General features: G+C 48.2%; 1 long non-coding RNA gene across 1 annotated transcript; it reads right to left on the bottom strand.

Moving 5' to 3' along the window:
- Positions 1-842: 842 nt before the first annotated feature.
- On the bottom strand, positions 843-17914 carry LOC128897912 (uncharacterized). Its single transcript, XR_008462636.1, has 3 exons — positions 17804-17914; positions 2126-2264; positions 843-888 (listed from the first exon to the last, which is right to left on the bottom strand). It is a non-coding gene; the product is annotated as an uncharacterized LOC128897912 (long non-coding RNA).
- Between the last annotated feature and the right edge of the window lie 153 nt (positions 17915-18067).

Genomic DNA, 18067 nt, shown 5'->3' with positions numbered 1-18067 from the left:
TTGGGTAAAAGTGAGCAGTGACAAAATCAAGAAGCAATACAGCAATAGGGCTGAGCCCCTGTGCCCCTAGCAGTTGGTTGGTTTATCTCACTGTAAAGAATGATAAGTGGGGTGCTGGGGAGCAGTGGGATCTCTGCCACCCCTGTGCTGTGCCTCTGCCTGTAGGCCTTAATTAAAACCTCTAGCAACCATTTCACTCTCATATGGGAGACTTAACTCCCAGCAAAGTGCAGTTCCCATAGAGGATGCAAACAGAGGATCTCCTTTCCTTGCTCACCCTCTGCCCATTAAGCCACCACTTCTGGCCTCCGTGCTAACACTGTTGGAGAAAAGGGGAAGCAGGGATAGGGAAGGTGATTCATCCCTGGTCCAGCTCCAGCCCTCACCCTTGCTGATCCCTCCCCTAGGACATGCCCCAGCTCCTGGAGCCAAACAGCCAAACAGTGTAGGCATACTCCTGGCTGCTGAATAAGTTGCAGGAATCGCTGGAGCAGGCACAGCACTGTGGCTTCATCTAGAGGTGCCCAGTTGCAGCCCCAGGGGAGAACAGGAAGCAGCCCAATGGATGTGGCCTCCAACCCCAAGTGAGCTGGGCTTGGTCCACCTCCAAAATGGTTCCTTTTTATAACATGGAGTTGAGCTGTGGCTGAGGGATGCACGTCAGAAGTGTGGCTTTTTCACTCTGCCCTTTTGGGTAGGGTGGGGAGAGGGAACTTACCCAGAAGAGAGCTGCCAACATGCACAGACAGGCAGGACTGCTGTCAGCAGTTTGGGATATTCTCCAGCCCTGTGTTGTCTGAATAGCCCTGGCTCTGCCAGGCATAATACTTGATGTGGTGTGATCCCCATGATTGGCATCACTGTACCTGCTTAGATGCTGCAAAGGGGCTAGAAAGGGAAAGAGAAAACCTGATGAGAACAATAAAAAGAAAACTACTATCTCAGTGCCAGGGGCATGGCCTCTCTCTAACCCTATCACATGTGCCAGCCCTGGGGAAGTCCAGCACCACATCTCCTCAGCTTCAAGAAGGGAGAGAGACAGGTTTTTGACATAGGCTGGACAGGAGGAGCAGTATGACCCCAGGTCAGGGGCAGACTCCACCATTGCTTTCTTGAACCTGTGGAGGACTAGCCTCTCTGGAGATCTACATCATCCCCCAGCCACTTAGCTTTTGCCCACTTGAGGCAGAGAGGATGTAGGGCTGGATGCCAGAATGGATGCATATGGCTGAAGGACCCCGGTGATCTCACCCAGAGTGGCCCAGGGAAGGAGAAAGCCCTTTCTGGTGGCCCACAGCTCCCCCAAAGGAATGTGAGCTATGCAAGGACCAGAGGTCAGTGCAATCAGGCACAGGGAAGGGGCGGCTGTAAAAGGGAAAGATAAACCAAATAAATCAGGCTGTGGGAAGAGGAAGAGGGCACAAGTGCACAGAGCTGCTGGAGGATGGTACAGGGCAGCCCCTCCGCCCCCAGGCAGAGGGAGGGGGGATGTGGGGGATAACCTGGGCCACAAACCAGCTCAGAGATGAGGGATGCAGACCACAGGCAGCACCATCGCAGAGGTGGCATCCACAGAAGGGCAGATGATGGGGAGTCCTGGGATCTTGGCCAGAGCAAAGGGAGAAAAAAGTCTCCTGGTTTTCCTCTGGCAGTATATAATAAAAACAACAAAACAAACCCTAAAAAAAGGAAAATGCAGGGGAAAAAACCATAGAAGCAGTGGATTGGGTACAGATTGAAAAAGCCCTCAGAATATTAATTTCTGTTGCAATTTGGTTTATATTCTTGCCATAATGGGAGATGGCAGCCTGTATTCACTGCTGAAGCAGAAGACAAGAGTCTCCTTGGAGGAAGTTACAAATGATTATGAAGTGTTTTAAAACCTGTCATTTTTTTATGTTTAGACAGGAGACCTCCCTTAGGCTTGAGCATTGTGCAAGTGTTCATTCCTGCAGCTCCAGCTCTGTACATCAGACTATCGATCAGAGTCTTAGGGGAGATGGATGGACATTGTGGAGACTCTTCTGCTGACTCGCTCTCCTTTCTTGAGCCCTCCAGGGGAAACCTGTTATCCAGACACATGTTTTGGAGACACAGAAGTAATCAGGTAGCTACACTTCCTTACCCAGAGTGCAGAATAAGCCCTTGGTGAAAAGAAATCTCTGCTGGTTCACATCCATTCTGTGTAAGCAGGAGAGCTATAATAGACCCACACCAGACGCTCTGGATCTCATCCCACCTGGTATGGTCAGAGATGAAGCACCCTGGAGGAGATAGTAGCAATATAATCCCAGCTTCCACAGGAAAATACAGAGAGCCCAGCTCCAGTGCAAACTGAGAAACATAACATTAGCCTGCTTGTCTGTGTAGAAGCAGATGGAAGATATGACCCTTGGTGTCTCCAAAACTAGTGAACTGTGCAGTTGTGTGGCTTTTAGCTTGATTTCTTAACATGCAAGGCTTATGCAATGGGGACCTCCCATCCCCCCAGCCAGCCCACCATCCCAGTCCTGAGGAACTTTTGAACTGTTTGGTCAGTCTCCCCCACATTTGGCAAAGGAGGTGAAGTCTGACTGACATGAAGTGCCTACGAGCCTTGCGAAAATAGGTGACTTGCTTGAGAAGAAAGAAAAGTGCTATAAATATCCTGAGTGAGGGAGAATTCATCACTCACTCAGCTCTTATTATACTGCAGAGAAAGCTGTTACAAAATTCCCTGCCACAAAGAAAGGCCCAAGCATGAATCACTCCTTGTGAGATATCAAAGAATCCAACCACAATGGTGAAGCCCAAATGGATCCAGACATCCTTGGTGCTCCTGCTCCAGCCCAGGTATTCACACTCACTGCCTGGCTTGTGATCCTGTGATGGGCACCCTGTCCCTTTGGCTAAGATCTCCTGGGGATAGAAAGCCATCTGTTTCAAAAGAGATAACATCTTCCTTTGAAGATGCTGTCTGCAAAGGGACTGAAGGGTGGTAACTACCAGAGCCTGTTTGCCATCTACAGCCTTGAATGTACTCTTGAAAAGATACGGGGACATGGTTTTATGATGCATAAAATAGAATCAGCATTACAAGTCCATCCTCTCTTCCTCCCCTGTGTCTCATCTTCTTTTTGCCCATGGCTGGACTCAAGCATGCCAGGGACTGGGACCTGCAAGTGAGGATAACAACTACAAGTCTCAGCTGGACCAGGAGCTGCAAGGACAACTACAGCTCTCTGTTCAAAGCCCATTCCCTCAGACCAGGGTGTCTCTCAGCTTTTGTGAGCTGTTAAACCAAACACTCTGAATACTGTGCTCTGGCTCTGAGGGGGTTTAGCAGGCTAAAGGAAACTCTTACAGCACTGTTTGGTGAAGACAGTGAAATCAGGTGAGATGTGCTGGGGCAGAAGTGGCATGTGACAGAAAGGAGAAAAGGAGCAGTTAAAAGTTGAAGTCTGAAGTTTGTGGGGATGAAACTCCACTATCCAGGAACATGAAGAGGGCTGGATAATGAATACCAAGATAATGTAGATGCCTAGAATAACCTAAATAGCCTAGATAACCCCTAGTCTGGGGCATGCCATGGACATCCATCACTGAACTGGAGCCATGGAGCCTGCTATGACCTCACTCAAATCTTCACATACCATAGCAACAGACAGACAGCATTACAGACCCCAGGGTTGCTCAATGCATGGTCAAGGTCTTTGAATCTGCCACAGGGCAATGTATAGGAGGATGATGGTGTCTGAGGCTGTTGACTTGTGCTGGAAGATTCTGCTGAAGTAACCAAGTTCACCCTGAAGCCGGTGACAGCAAGTTTTTGGAGGGTAGGAGTGAAATGGATTCAGATTAGTATTGCACACAGGCAGGGTGGCCAAGGACAGTGACCAAGCCGATAGAGGGTCACCAGTAGTGTGAAAGGCCATAGAGAAATGCCTATATCATTGCACATTCTACAGTGTCTATTGCTCAAGAGAGTGGCTCCCACGGTGTCTGTGGGATGCTGCTCTCTGAAAGGTCTGAGCATAGGCATAGACTATGGAGGGGAAGGTCTTGATGAATTTGTTCCGCCCAGTGAGCTCACATCTTGGCAGGGTAAGCCTGCAGGTGATAGAAAGCTTAGTGGCTTGTTTTCCAAATCTCTCCCCATCCATGAGTCAAGCAATGATACCAGGTCTTTTGCTTGAGGTAGAACTGATAGTGAAGGCTTTTCTGAGTCTTACCTGTTTTTCAGCTCCTCCTTCTTTTCTTATCTGTTTTCTCCTTTCCCCAAAGTCCTGTGAGTGCTGTAGCCAAGTCACCTCTGAAGTATGAGCCCTCCTTCACCAACAGGCCAAACTATTCCCCAGTATAATCTTGGGTAAAACCAAAGCCCCACATCTTCTCTCCTCAGGAATTCCTGAGGGTGGGAGCCCTGGGCAAGGAAGACAGCCCTGCTAACACAAGGGAGATGGATGAGAAGGGCAAAACAGATGTGTATTTACTTACTGTGTGCTCTTTGTTGTCTCTGAGAGGCATTCCTTGCAACAGAATGATCATATCACAAAATCAGCACCCACAGGAAGCTATAGAAGCCAGCAAGCTCTGTCTCAATTATTATTCCACTCAAAATCAAGAGTTTTCAGCACTGGAAGCTTAAATTGTGCTTCTCTCCTGAATCACCTTGACAACACTCAGGTGTAAGCAGTTCCCAGGTTGGTATTTTAGAGGCATTTTCAAATTTCATCCCACACCATTCTTCAGGTGGAATACTTGAGTCATTAGACCCTCTGTCTCTCGGATCTCTGGGAGATCCCAGCAGCCCTGCTCCATCAAGAACAATCAGCTGTAGTGGAGCATTGTGCTTTGGTGCCCTGCAGGACATGCACATTGCCTTGATGATTTGAGAGAAACTTGCCTTGCCTAACAACAGGCCACAGCTCTTAGTTTCCTCTCCTAGATTAGTCATTCTTCCCAAATTTCCTTCTTTTATATAGGGATTCCCTCTGTTTCCTGCTACAAGCTTCATTTTCTCTGGTATTATAAGCACTTGGAAGTACTTATACTGCCAGAGAGACCAACTCATCCGTTCAGCTATTTTTATTCCTCCTGCCATAGCATCTTGAGTATTGTTTTTCCAGAATAATCTCTGGAGGTCAGGAAGGGAAAGAAATAATCACAGTTGAATGGATTGAAGGCAGTTTCCTACACAACAGGCTCAAATAATCATGCCAAAATCTTAAACGTTGATACTTCATATGGAAGGAAGTTCGAATCAAAGTGACACTCTTTAAGCATCACATCAGATGTTCACATCAGATGTTCACATCAGGTCTGGGTGCTGGAGGTGCCAGTTCATTGGGGGAATCATTGGGGAGCTCAGTGCATTGCACTGCTGAAGACTAGAGGGTTTTGGTGTCTTCCCAGGACTACTAAGCCTCAGCTGAGCATCCCTCAAAAATTGCTCTTGCTGTCAGCATGCTCAGGTCTGGCACCTAGAAGTATGGAGAGATCAAGCCTCTGTAAACATGGATTTGTTTGGAAAAGGATAATCAAAATATTTCTGGCTCTTCTCATTCTTCATGGCTGTGTTTGGGGAGTCAAGTTCCATCTTGCTGCTTCTTGAAGACAGCATTGTTATGCTGTAGCAACCCAGCCTTGCCCACCAGCACAATGTGTGTGGATGTCCTTTGTGCACAGCTGCTCTGTGTGCAGGCACATGCAGACACTGGCCTGGAGACCATGGGATGTGGTGTTTAGGAAATACTGTTCCACGTCAGTAAGCAGCTGCTTCTGACAAAGCTGTGCCAAGGAAACTAAACTTTGCCAGTGGTTTTACCCTGGCTTACATCACCAACAGCATGGAATCAGAATCATTTTGATTGGAAGAGACCTTTAAGATCATCAAGTAAACTGTTAACCCAACACTGCCAAGTCACTACTAAACAATGTCCCTCAGAAACACATCTGTCAGTCTGTTAGATACCTCCAGAGATGACGACTCCACTGCTTCCCTGGGTAGCCTGTTCCATTGCTTTACAAGCCTTTTGGTAAAGACTGTTTTCCCAAATATCCAGTCTAAACTGGTCAGTGCAAGTTGGCACTCATCTGGTCCCAGCAAGCCCTAACACCTCAGCTGTGTCAGCCATCCTCCAGCTTATACTTCACATGGGTGCCATAGGAATCAGCCTACACCTGGTGGGTAATTATGGAGGGTGCAAGTCTAAACTAGATCATTCTTCTGAATTACCCCTGTGGATACTTGTAACACAAAACTGTACTGAGACAGTGCAAAAACACGTTCTTTTCATTACATTAAACCAGAAAGAAACCAACACATTTATTCCTTGGTGAGAGCTTTCCCTTTAATGCTGAGCAGCACATCTGAGTCAGTATAGCAAGCTGTGGGTAATCCAGGAGACTCCTGGCATGCAGGGTGGGTAACTTAAGCCAGGCAGCCCTACCAGAGGGGATGCAATACTGGACCTGATGATCATCAGTGCAAGTGAGCTAGTTTTGAGACTCAGTGGCAGCTTTTGATCACAGCCATCAACACTTCACTTGCTCTTTGTTGTCTTTTAATGGCATGTCACCAATGGTCATCTAAACCCCTTTGTTGCACACCACCCACAGACTCGACCAGGTTCCATAGGGCCCTTTCCCTCATGTTGTCACCATGAGGGGCTCATGATGAATATCTATCTTCTTGCCATACCTCCCGTTTTGAGCTCATCTCTAAACCTTCTGGAGCCACACCATGGTTCAGCTCTGGGTTGTCACACGTGAACCACCACATGTCTCAATGGCACACTGCATGGCAAACCCACTGAACCGTCTGGCTGCTGTTCTCTTAATCCTTCCCTGGCCTCCTCTCTATTGAGGCATCATGCAAACTATCAAACAGGCCTGCTGTTGATTTTGTAGCCTTTGATCATTTATTCACAGGCTGGACAGATTCTCTCCATTATGAATTACAGGGCTCTAATTGGATTGAGAGCCCAACCTGCACCTTCCCCTGTAATTTAGCTTTAATTAATGCCCATTTATTATTGACTGTTATCAGCTAGGCTTAGGCTTAATGTCAGCTGGTTGTTATCCAGAGACCAGCAAGGATTGTTTTCATCTCCTTTATTACCCATTTCAATAATTTCCCCCCTCCCTTGTTGACAGATGCACACAAAATGTGCACCTCAGCATAAAGGATCACTCTTAGGGAACAATGGATCTTTCAAAGCCACCTAACTCAAAGGAAAGTGTTCCCATGTCTCTAGGGTCACTACCCAAGCCCGTGTGGACAAAGCAAAATACTCCTATATACAGGAGTACACAGTTTACTTTTCTTTCTTTCTTTCTTTGTTGTTTTTTTTTTTTTTTGTCCTTGAGGCAAAAAAATCTGTAACTGAGAATGGAAATTGTTGAGGAACTACTTTGAAAGAACTGGGGCATTGTCATGTTCTTCTGTATTTTCCATTTTCTCATTTCTAACATTAAGGAAAAAGAACAGAAAAAAACCCTCTCCTTCCTCTTCTCTTTTATCATGTTTCCCTCCCCCTTCCCCCCCCAACACAGCAGCAGTGAAAGCACCACAATACAAACTAAAGAAAACAGCAGCCCAAGTACTCAGGAGAGGTTCAGAGCCTGGTTAAAAAAACTCCAGAGAGCTAGGGAAGAAAGAAGAATGCTTTGCCTCCAGCCTGGGTCCATTTTTCATTCTGCAAAACCACTTCAGGAGGCCTCCTGAAAGTCCTCCAGCAAAGCCAGAGGCTTCAAAGCCAATGCAACCATGCACCAGACCTTTTCTCCTGCCCTTCTTTGACCTACCCCACAAGAAAAGCACATTGAAAGCTTTGCTTTCATGAGAAGCAATGAGGGCTCTGAAACAACCATGAGTAAAATACTGGAACAGGTTGCTCAGAAATGTGGTGGAGGCCCCATCTCTGGAGATATTCAAGCTCAGACATGATGGGGCCCTGAGCAACCTGATCTATTTGGAAATGTTGCTGATTACTGCAGGGGGGTTGGACAAGACAACCTTCGAGGTCCCTTCTAACCCAATGCATTCTGTGGTTCTTGTGATTCTGTGAGATGATGCCAGTGTATCAATAGCTGCCAAACAAGAACAGGACACTGCTTTCACCTCTCCTCAGCCCCCACTCATAGCTGCTCCCATCAGATATATAGAGGCTCACCAAGAGCCCCAGTAGTTTTGTGTATAGCTTGGTCTTTGTATACTGAGGAGAAACACATCCTCCTTCAACTCCATGGCTACAGCCTGGCTGCGAACAGGACATTGCCCATCAGCCTTGCCTCTGACTCCCAGGGGTGGATTATCTGCAGCAGAATTGCAGATAAATTTGGCCTCTTGAGGTCAACAGATCTGGGCTGAAGCATCTGGAAAGCAGTTCAGCAGGATCATCTCCCCCCCACTGGGGATCTGACTCACTGCAGCTACTGCTTTTGCTAAAAGCAGTCAATTCCAGGCTTTAAAAGAGGGCAGCTCCTGTTTAGGAGCACGAGCCCATGTTAATGGCCAATGTTTAGCAAGCAGTGTGTTTTTAGCTTCTACACACTGTCCCTCCCTAAGACACTGCTCTGGCCAAGATGGCCAAGAACGTGAAAGGTACGTGCAGTATGTAAGAGTCCCCGATGGTCTGGGGTGCTTGTGTTTGCTTGTGTTTTGGTGTGTGGCACCAAAACACGAGCAAACATCTCTACTGCACATACTGACAGCAACAGTCTGTGAGGGAAAGGCACAATATCAGAGGCAAGAAGAAGTAGTGAGGAAGGCTCCTTTCTCTCTCACCTGAGGTTGAAGACCTCTTTGAGAAAGGTCAGGAACGGAAATATCCCCAAGGAGAAATGCAACATCTGACTTCTGGGTCCAGGAACAGTGACAACTACTTTTGCTTGACAGCTTCCTCATCCTTAGAGAATATTTCAATTCACTATTTCATGATAATTGTTGTGAAATCATCTGTTCTGGCCCCATTTAGTATTTTCTCCTTGCTCGGCTCTAGGTCAACACGTAGATCTCTCCTACATGAAGTTCTGAAATGGCAAAGGTGGCTTCTGGTTTGGGTGAGAAAAGAAACCAGTATTCCAAAATTTTCTGTGTCAGAAGGACTCCAAATTCCACCTGGCTCCCAACCACATAGCCTCTGCCTCAGGTGTGCAGAGGAACATTGAATCTCCTTAAAATCTTCCAAGCAAATGCAATGCAATGCCTGTCTCTATCTAGGACTCAGACCACAACAGACTGACAGCAATATCAATCTGGTTCTAGTTCAGCCACTTCCTGTTGAAATTCACTCTAATGGTCAGCAAATCTCCATAACTGGATTGGATTAATAGCTGGATGGGGCTGGGGGAAAGCTAGGTACCACCCCAAAATGCTTTGCCCCCTCTGCAAGCCTGCTTTATACCGCCCACCTAAGATGTTTTTCACAGGAGACATAGACCTCTTCTGAAAGGATATAGCTATATGAAAGAGCATGGGAATGGGCTGCCCACAATGGTTGTGGAGTCTCCTTCCCTGGAGATTCAAAACCTTCCTGGATGAGCCTGTGCAACCTACTTTAACAAAAGGAGTTGGACTAGGCGATCTCCAGAGGACCCTTCCAACACTGTCCATGGTGTGATGCTATAAATCTGTGATTGCAACATAACCCACACAGATTGGTATCTCTTTGTTGTGGTTTCCAGACCTCTGGGATGTCAGCCCACAAATCTCCCCAAATCCAGAGATGTGCAGTAGTAGGTAGGTTCAGACAGGATTGCCCCTGTGCATGGCACAGATTGGCTCCAAGTCCATTGGATCTGAGATGATGGGTCTTGACAGTCAAAACTGTGGGTCAAGTCCTTCTCATGGGGACCATGGGGAATAAGGTAGGAGGAATTATTCAAGCCTTGATTCTGGACCAAGATTTCAGCCCATGCACATACGTGCTGCAGAAGTTCACCTGCTGGCTATGGCCATCAGACAGCAAAGTGTCCTGCACAGGGAGCTTGAGAAACATAGCCTCTACTAAATGTGCAGCTATCCAGTTAAATTGCATTAAACCTCTGTGTGGATGTACTTAAGAGGGATTAACATAGCTGTGATTCAAAGGGAAGTAAACTGGATCACATTTGCACCAGTAATTCTGAGTGAGAGCAGGCAGGCACAGATACTAGAGCATACACTGAAAGTATGTCATGATGACAGGGGATATCCCAGGTACACACTGCTACTGCACAGCAAAGGGAAAGGACGGAGATACAGAATACAGAATTAACCAGGTTGGAAAAGACCTTCGAGATCATCAAGTCCAACCTATCACCCAACACCATCTTATCAACTAAACCATGGCACCAAGTGCCTCATCCAGTCTGTTCTTAAACACTTCCAGTGATGCTGACTCCACTACCTCCCTGGGCAGCCCATTCCCATGGGCAATCACTCTTTCCATGAAGGACTTCTTCCTAACCTCCAGCCTAAACCTCCCCTGGTGCAGCTTGAGAATGTGTCCTCTTGCTCTGTCACAGGTTGCCTGGGAGAACAGACTGACCTCCACCTGGCTACAACCTCCCTTCAGGTAGTTGTAGATGAGAATAAGGTCTCCCCTGAGCCTCCTCCTCTCCAGGCTAAACAACCCCAGCTCCCTCAGCCACTCCTCATAGGGCTTGTGCTCCAAACCCCTCATCAGCTTTGTTGCCCTTCTCTGGACATGTTCCAGCAATTCAACATCTTTCCTAAACTGAGGGGCCCAGAACTGGACACAATACCTCAAGGTGTGACATAACCAGTGCTGAGAACAAGGGCAGATCTAGGTGACAAGGGCAAATAATCTCAACCCCACTGCAGTATGAGAGCAGCCCCGAGCTGAGTGCATCATCCATCCAGGGGCTGTACCCCACAGGCTTAATATAGTTTAATTACTCTAATTTGGAAATTGATTCAAATCAGCTTTCCTGAAGATATCTGCTTAGAGCAGCCCTCGAGGAACTTAAAAACAAATGGAACTGGCTTCAGTTGCATATCATCAGCTCCCTCAGATTTGACAAGAATAGAGTAAATGTGCCAACAAAATCCTCCAAAAGGTGCTTTCCCACCTTGCTCTTTACCCAGGCTTTCAGCACAGTGAATTTCCAATCCCTCAAGGTTGGAAAAAAAATCCTACTCAGGGAAGAAACAGCTAGTACAGGAGGAGTCTGACCCATTTGTCAGGAGTATGATCAGTGGGGAATGGTGTCCCTGCACATGCACAACCCTCATGGCTCCTCATCACAGAACAATGCAGCTGTTGAACAAAGTGGAGCAATGTCTGTGGCCATCTCTCCTCTCTGGGAGGAGAGATAAGACAAAGGTTTATCCATGTGCCAAAGCTGAGCTAGTAAAGTGCTACAAGGTGCACACCTGCATGATGGCTGTTTTCTGGCAAGGTCTCTGGCAGGAGATGCCCAGGTGACCTTGCTATTTAATGTGCTGTGACTAGAGTGCTGTTACAGTGGGATTTAACAGCAGGCTCCTGCAGAGCCCTGCAAAGGAGTATCTCTCTTCAGCCATCTGAGTCAGCTGCTTCCCCCACAGACACGCAGCCTGTGCAGGCAGCACAGGCACAGACACCCCCCAGCCCCCCTATATCACTCAGCACTGGCCTGGTCAACAAGCCATTCCATCATCAGTCAAAGGAAATGAGGCACATTCCACCTGTGCATAAGGAGCAAGCAGCAATTGCTTAGTGCCACAGTAAGTTTCCAGCCCCTGGGCCTTGCTCCAGCCTATGCACAGTCACACAGCAGACAACAGAAATCTGCACACAGCCAATTACAAGGCATTTTTGTTGACCAGAAGCAGCAATGGTCATGGTCCAGAATGCTTTCATCCATGGGATCCATGAGGGCAGCTTGAGCTACCAAAGCAAGAGCTGACTGTGACCACACCAGTTTATTTTGGGAGATGAAAAAGGCTTCACTTTGGCTTTGCTTTGTCATGGACAGCATGCACACGTGGCTGATGCAGGAGAAAGGTTTGGAAAGAAGCAGCATGCTGGCAAGGAAGGCTTTCTGAAATACTATCTAGCCTGAAAAAAAAGGCTGATGTTTCATTGAAATGTCACATCTAGAAAGAAAAAAATCAAGATCAAAATACTGTCCTTTCCTCTGTGGCTCACCCCCTAATTCCTTCAGAGTAGGAACAGTGACTCCTGTGATCTCTGGCTCTCCCAGGTATAAATTCATCAGGTTTCACCCTGGAAACAAGCTCTGTATGGCCTCATCTGTGATCCAGAAACAAACAGCAGAGCAGGGTTCAGATCAGAGATTTTAAATACCAGCTTTCCTCCTGCCATCAGCCCTTGTCACCAGCTGATAACCAGAAGCAAAGGGCTTGATATGGTGCTGTTTTCCAGCGCTCTGGATTGATACCCTGTCCTGCAGGAAACAGATGGACAGTGTGCATCTGAGCATCACCTCAATTTGTTTAAAGCACACCTGGCTGCCATGCCCAAGTCCTTTCCTGTCACGAATGGATGTGTCCTGAGAGGTCTCCTGCAAAGCAGGAACTTTGTAGCAGCTTTCTGTGGCCTTTCCTTCCTACATAGGTGAGGAGAAAGGAGAGATGGAGCTGTGGTTTGCATTTGCTGACCATCCACACAACAAGCACACGTGGCCCCTGACCAAGGTGGCACTGATGGTGCGAAGGCAGGGCTGGAGCCTAGGGATCAGCATCTCTGGGAAGCTGTTTGTGGGGAGATGGAAATGTGCCTCAAGGCACTGCCTTGCTGTCTGCAAAGCCTTCTCCCACGCTTCTCAGGAAACAGCACGCCTGAGGCGTGATTTCTCACCTCTCCAGCCCGCGCCCAGGGAGAGCAAAGGCACATATGGCAGCCAGCACTTGAGGAGGGCTGGCTGGAGGCTGCCACTGTGCCTGGCTGATGGGAGGTTCCTTCCTTGCTGGGTGAGCCATCCTGCCCCAGCCCCTGTCAGGACCTGCTGCTCCTGGGAGTGAGACAGCTTGGTGCGTGGCACAGTGCCCTTCTCAGAGAAGAGAAGTTCAGCGTGACTCCTCCTCAAACAACCCAGGAGACTCTCTGGCCAAGATTAACAATGAAGGCTGGAGCCTGCTGGCAAACTGAGCTATGGCAAAGCAGGGAATGCCTGCACTGTTGATACATGCCAGCCAGCAACAGGAATGGGTACTGATGCTGCCCAGCCCACACTGTGGCATCTCCTGGGGCCTGATGGTGGCCCAAGCACCATATGAACTCAGCACCAAGTCCTTCAGGCTGGGGAAGGGAAGGGCTGAGGGCATCCTCTATGAGGCTGTAACTGATGCTAGCTTTTTGTCCTCACTATCTGCCAGCTCATTGCTTCCGGCAACCAGCACTAAGAGCACAAGTCTTATGAAAAGCAGCTGAGGGAACTGGGGTTGTTCAGCCTGGAGAAAAGGAGGCTCAAGGGAGACCTTATTGCTCCCCACAACTACCTGAATGGAGGTTGTAGTGTGGTGGGGGTCAATTTCTTCTCCCAAGTAACAAACAGTTTTAAAGGACACAGCCTCAAGTTGTGCCAGGGGAGGTTTAGATTGGATGTTAGGAAAAAATTCTTCATTGAAAGGGTTGTCAAGCACTGGAACAGGCTGTGCAGGGAAGTGGTGAAGTCACCATTCCTGGAGGTATTTAAAATACCTCTAGATGTGGTTCTGAGGGACATGGTTTAGCAGTGACTTGACTGTACTGACTTAACAGTTGGACTTGATCATCTTAAAGGTCTCTTCTAACCTAAATTATTCTGTGATTCTAAGAGCATTAGTGCAAAGCCATGTGGCTGGCAGAGCCCCAGCACAAGTAAAGACAGCTTGCTAAACCAGTATCCTTATGCAAACAGAGGCATTTCTCCTCACACCCAGCCCTTCGCAGAGACTTCCTCAGCACACTTTCCAAGGGTCACAAAGCTGCCTGGGTTTGGGATCTGGGGAAAGCAGGCTGTCTTAATATTAGAGGCAGGTTGAAAAAACAAGAACAGCAGCAAATGGAAAACAAACCTCAGCTATTCTTGCAGGAAGGCAAACTAGCACAAAGATCTGCCCTCCAACCTTTTGCATTGCTCTTCTTCTCCAAGGCAGGTGGTGTTTTATATTCTGCTCCCTCCACCTCTCTGCTCCTGCCCTAGTGCAGGAAGAGCTCCTGAAATAGCTGCTCTAGCTGCTTTATTCTGGATGCAAATCATTGGTATTCTGCACGAAGAGCTCTCACTTGGAGAGCTATCCTTCCAGACCTGTTCCAGCTGATTTCCTCACGGAGCTGAACCCCTTTCTATAAAACCCTTTGGCTGCAAACTGAGCAATCAGCCAGGGTTTGCCTCTTTTCTTCTTTATAATTTCAAACCTATCCCTTCCTCATTTCATTTCTCTTTATTTCCCTCCCTTCACATCTGCACTGCTGCAGAGCACAGTTAATAATATTTATGGCTAAATACTATCTGGCATACAGGTAATTTAATATGCGCTTGCTGGTCCGGTTCGAAAAGCAAACAGCTTTTCCCAACATTCTGCTTTTGGCTCAGCTGCCTTAATTGTCCATGACATACCATGCACAGGATAAATATTTGGTCCCAGCTCTGAAGGCTCCCCTCCTGCTTTCTGCTTGGGGGTTGGAATCTTGGCACTGTTAGGGGATGCCCTTTCCCATGCCAGGGTAAGTAGGCTGCGTTCAACTGCAGTTTGACTGTCTCCAAGGATGAATTCAGTTTGTCTGAAGATGCTTCTTTTCAGGCAGGGTTTTCTCCATTTTACTTAATGCTACCAAAGCAGGAGAGATTGAGGGCTTGGCCAGGAGAGAAGGTGATATATTAAAACTAAGACATGTTATGCCTCCAGCCAAGAAGACAGAAGATGAGAAAAAATTACTTCTCCAAGAGTAATAATGCAGCTCAGCGATTGAATGGGGGAGACAGCTGGGGTTAAGTTCATGCCATGCATCCTGTGGCAGCGGTGCTACCAAGAAGACCTTTTATAAGCTCTCGCACTGAATAATGAGCAAGGGAAACAAGCACTATCTACTCCAATGACCCAGCCAAAATGGCCATGTTCGGTCAGCAGTGGGGGGAAATGCGACACTGCAAAGGGATACAAGAAATTTGGCACCTGCCTTGCAAAGCAAGAGGGAGTTGCTCACACGGGAAGACGGCTGCAGCCCTTCCCTCCAGCCAGGTTGTGTGGGCACTCTAGTGTCAACAGGACATCCCATTGCAGCCTGCAAAAAGCAGCCCCCTGGTAAGAGGGAATTTGCAAATAAGAGCAGGAATATTCCAAAGAGCTATATTCCTCTGATTAGCCCTCAGCGGGACCAGGCTTTGTGGCACAGGAGGCATTTTCATGATCTGATGACCCATACTTCTCCTGGTGAAAGAAGCAAGCTTTAAGCACTGCTTAGTAAAGTGGGAGACCAGAGGCACCGGCATGTAGGAGAGTCCATGGTTTTCTGCACATGGGCTGTGCCAGAAGGATCTCACTTCACCAAGGTGCAGGTTACCCAGCTCCCCAAAGTGTCGTGATAACTCACGGTGTGAAGAGTGTGCTGGAAGGAGAGAAGCCTTTCTGTCAGTGCCAGATCTCCCTGGCAACTTCTCTGTAAAGCAACAGAAGGAAAAACAGTGCCGAAGTGTAAACTGAGAAACCGCCCAAACCTACAGTCAGCAGGCACAGCAGAGGTCTGCCCTGGGATGGGAAATGTATATCATCTGTCAACAAGAACCACACACAACGAAAGCAAATTCAAGGGAACACCACTTTGCATCTCCTCACTTCCTCTTTTGCCGGCTGCTGTGATCTATTTCTTTAAGGTCAGCTATGCTTCCTAGAAGGTAAAGTCTTGTCCCCAGCTCCACTGGCCTGTCAGATTCTTATGCACTCTTCTCCTCCATTCCTATCAACTGCAGGCCTTGCAATACTTATAGAGTATCTTGCACAGCAAGACCTTGCTCCATCTCAGCCCCTTGGATGAGAACAAGCTGTGAATCTTCTGGTCTGCACCAACTGACAGCCTTGCACACAGCTAAGAGCAGCAAGCAGAGGATTAAGCATCCCAAAAGCTTTCTGCAAGGCCCACAGATGAGCAAAGACAGAGGCCACATACGACTGAGAGTGCTCCAGACAGCCCATCTGCAATGCAGTGCAATCAAGTAGTGACTCTGTGGCAGCCTGAACTCTTGATGAGACAGTGCAGAGCGCTGCGCGGGCAGTTTTCCCTTTAATGGAGGGCACTCCCTTGGAACAAGCGTTTGGCACCAGATGAGTGAGGAATGAGATGGCTCTAATCCCATAATTTAATTAGAGCTGTGTAGAGCTGCCTAACAAAAAGACCATTTCCTGAGCAGGCTACAGATCTGGGTGTCTGGCTGCTCACTCTGGGCTGGCAGCCTGGACTCTCTTGCTTCTGCTCTGTCACAGAAAGGTAGTGCAGAGTTTTTCTAGCCCTGCTCTGTCTTATTTTAACTTCTCATGGGTTTTAGCCAAAGGAGCATTGGCTTGGACTCCCCCCAGCTGTACACCCTCATATTTGTGATCAAAGGACTAGCTGGTGCTCTCTGATAGGGAGGGGATGGGCAGGAGCTCTGGTTTTATCCTGCAGAGGCAGGACATATCAGTGAAACCCTAAGTTCCAGATGTCCTTCCATGTGTGTGGGAAGTTCCAGGTCTCCTTCCAAGCAAAAAGGATGAGTATGACAAGAGAAGGATTGGCTGAAGGAGTGTGCTTTGGGTAGTCAGGTCACACCCTGCATTGAAAAAGGGGTCCTGGCACCCTGGTCTCACACCATCCCATGGGCAGGGGTCTCACTCTAAGTTTTCAGGATCCCCCCCCAGCTGTGTGGGGTGCACTAAAAAGCCATCCTCCAGATAATGAGATAAAACAGCTCCTATATGCACTCCCATATATACTACAGGACAATCTAAGACGGCATTGGATGGATATCACTTTGGAGGTCAATCAGTGCTTCTCCCAGCTGGCCTCAGCACTCAGCTTTCCTGTTGTGGCCTGTGCATGTCTATGATGGAGTAAAAGAAGCTAGGGATGAGGGACCAGCAGCCTGAGGGACTAGTGTGGAAGGTAGCAAAGCATAGCCCTGTTCCTTCGAAGGGGAGAGCAGCTTAGTCTAATGCCTCACCTCTGTCTCATGGAAAGCATGCAGGCTAAGCCTGGCCTGAAATCTGAGTGGGGTCAGCTCAGCATGAGGTTTTGGTCTGAGCCTTTCTGGCTTGCTCTGACCCAAGCATGCCTGGCTCCCAGCAGCCTCTCAGGGCTCAGCCAGCCACAAAGCTCCCCTGGTGCAAACAAATTCTTGCACAGCAGCAAAACCCCAGGCTAGCCAACAGCACCATGCCTAATTAACAATAATGGGCTCCTTGCCACATATCTCCCAGGCCCAAGCTTGCACCTGCCCCAGTAATTCCTGCCCCATTATGTTTCCCGGATGCTCCAAGGAGAAAGGGAGCTTTGTACAGGAGCCTGAGGCAACCCTGGGATGCAACAAGCTCCTGCACCAAGTCCTGACCCTGGGAGAACGGGAAGTCTGGGGCATCCCATTCTGCTCCTCAAAGCCTCAGCAAGAACTCCCAAACCCAATGGAGAAGGGGAAGAAAGTAGTTCTGGCATCTCACTAAGTGTTCAAGCCAGTGTCCTTGGCCATGCACTGCTGGGCGCCTGTGCAGGTCACAGCCCACAGAAATAGCCCCCAGAAGATGTCACAAGCACCAGTTCCATAGAAATGCCCCCAGGAGATGTCACACGGAATTACAGAATGTTAGGGGTGGGAAGGGACCTCAAAAGATCATCTAGTGCAACCAGAGCAGGATCACCTAGAGTAGGTCACAGAGGAACACATCCAGGCAGGTGCTGAATGTCTCCAGACAAGGAAACTCCACAACTTCTCTGGGCAGCCTGTTCCAGTGCGCTCTCAGCCTCACAGTGAAAAAGCTTGTCTTTGTGTTTGTGTGGAACCCCCTATGTCACCAGCCCAGTGCTCCAAACTGGAGGAAGCAACTGCTGGCTGCAACAAATACAGATGCAATGAGCCATTCTGCTACCCTGGCAAGGGTTCTGGCACCTCAGAACATCAGGGA

This window comes from Dryobates pubescens, chromosome 2, assembly GCF_014839835.1.
Source record: "Dryobates pubescens isolate bDryPub1 chromosome 2, bDryPub1.pri, whole genome shotgun sequence".
NCBI classification, from domain to species: Eukaryota; Metazoa; Chordata; class Aves; order Piciformes; family Picidae; genus Dryobates; species Dryobates pubescens.
This window is presented reverse-complemented; position numbering and strand designations above follow the sequence as displayed.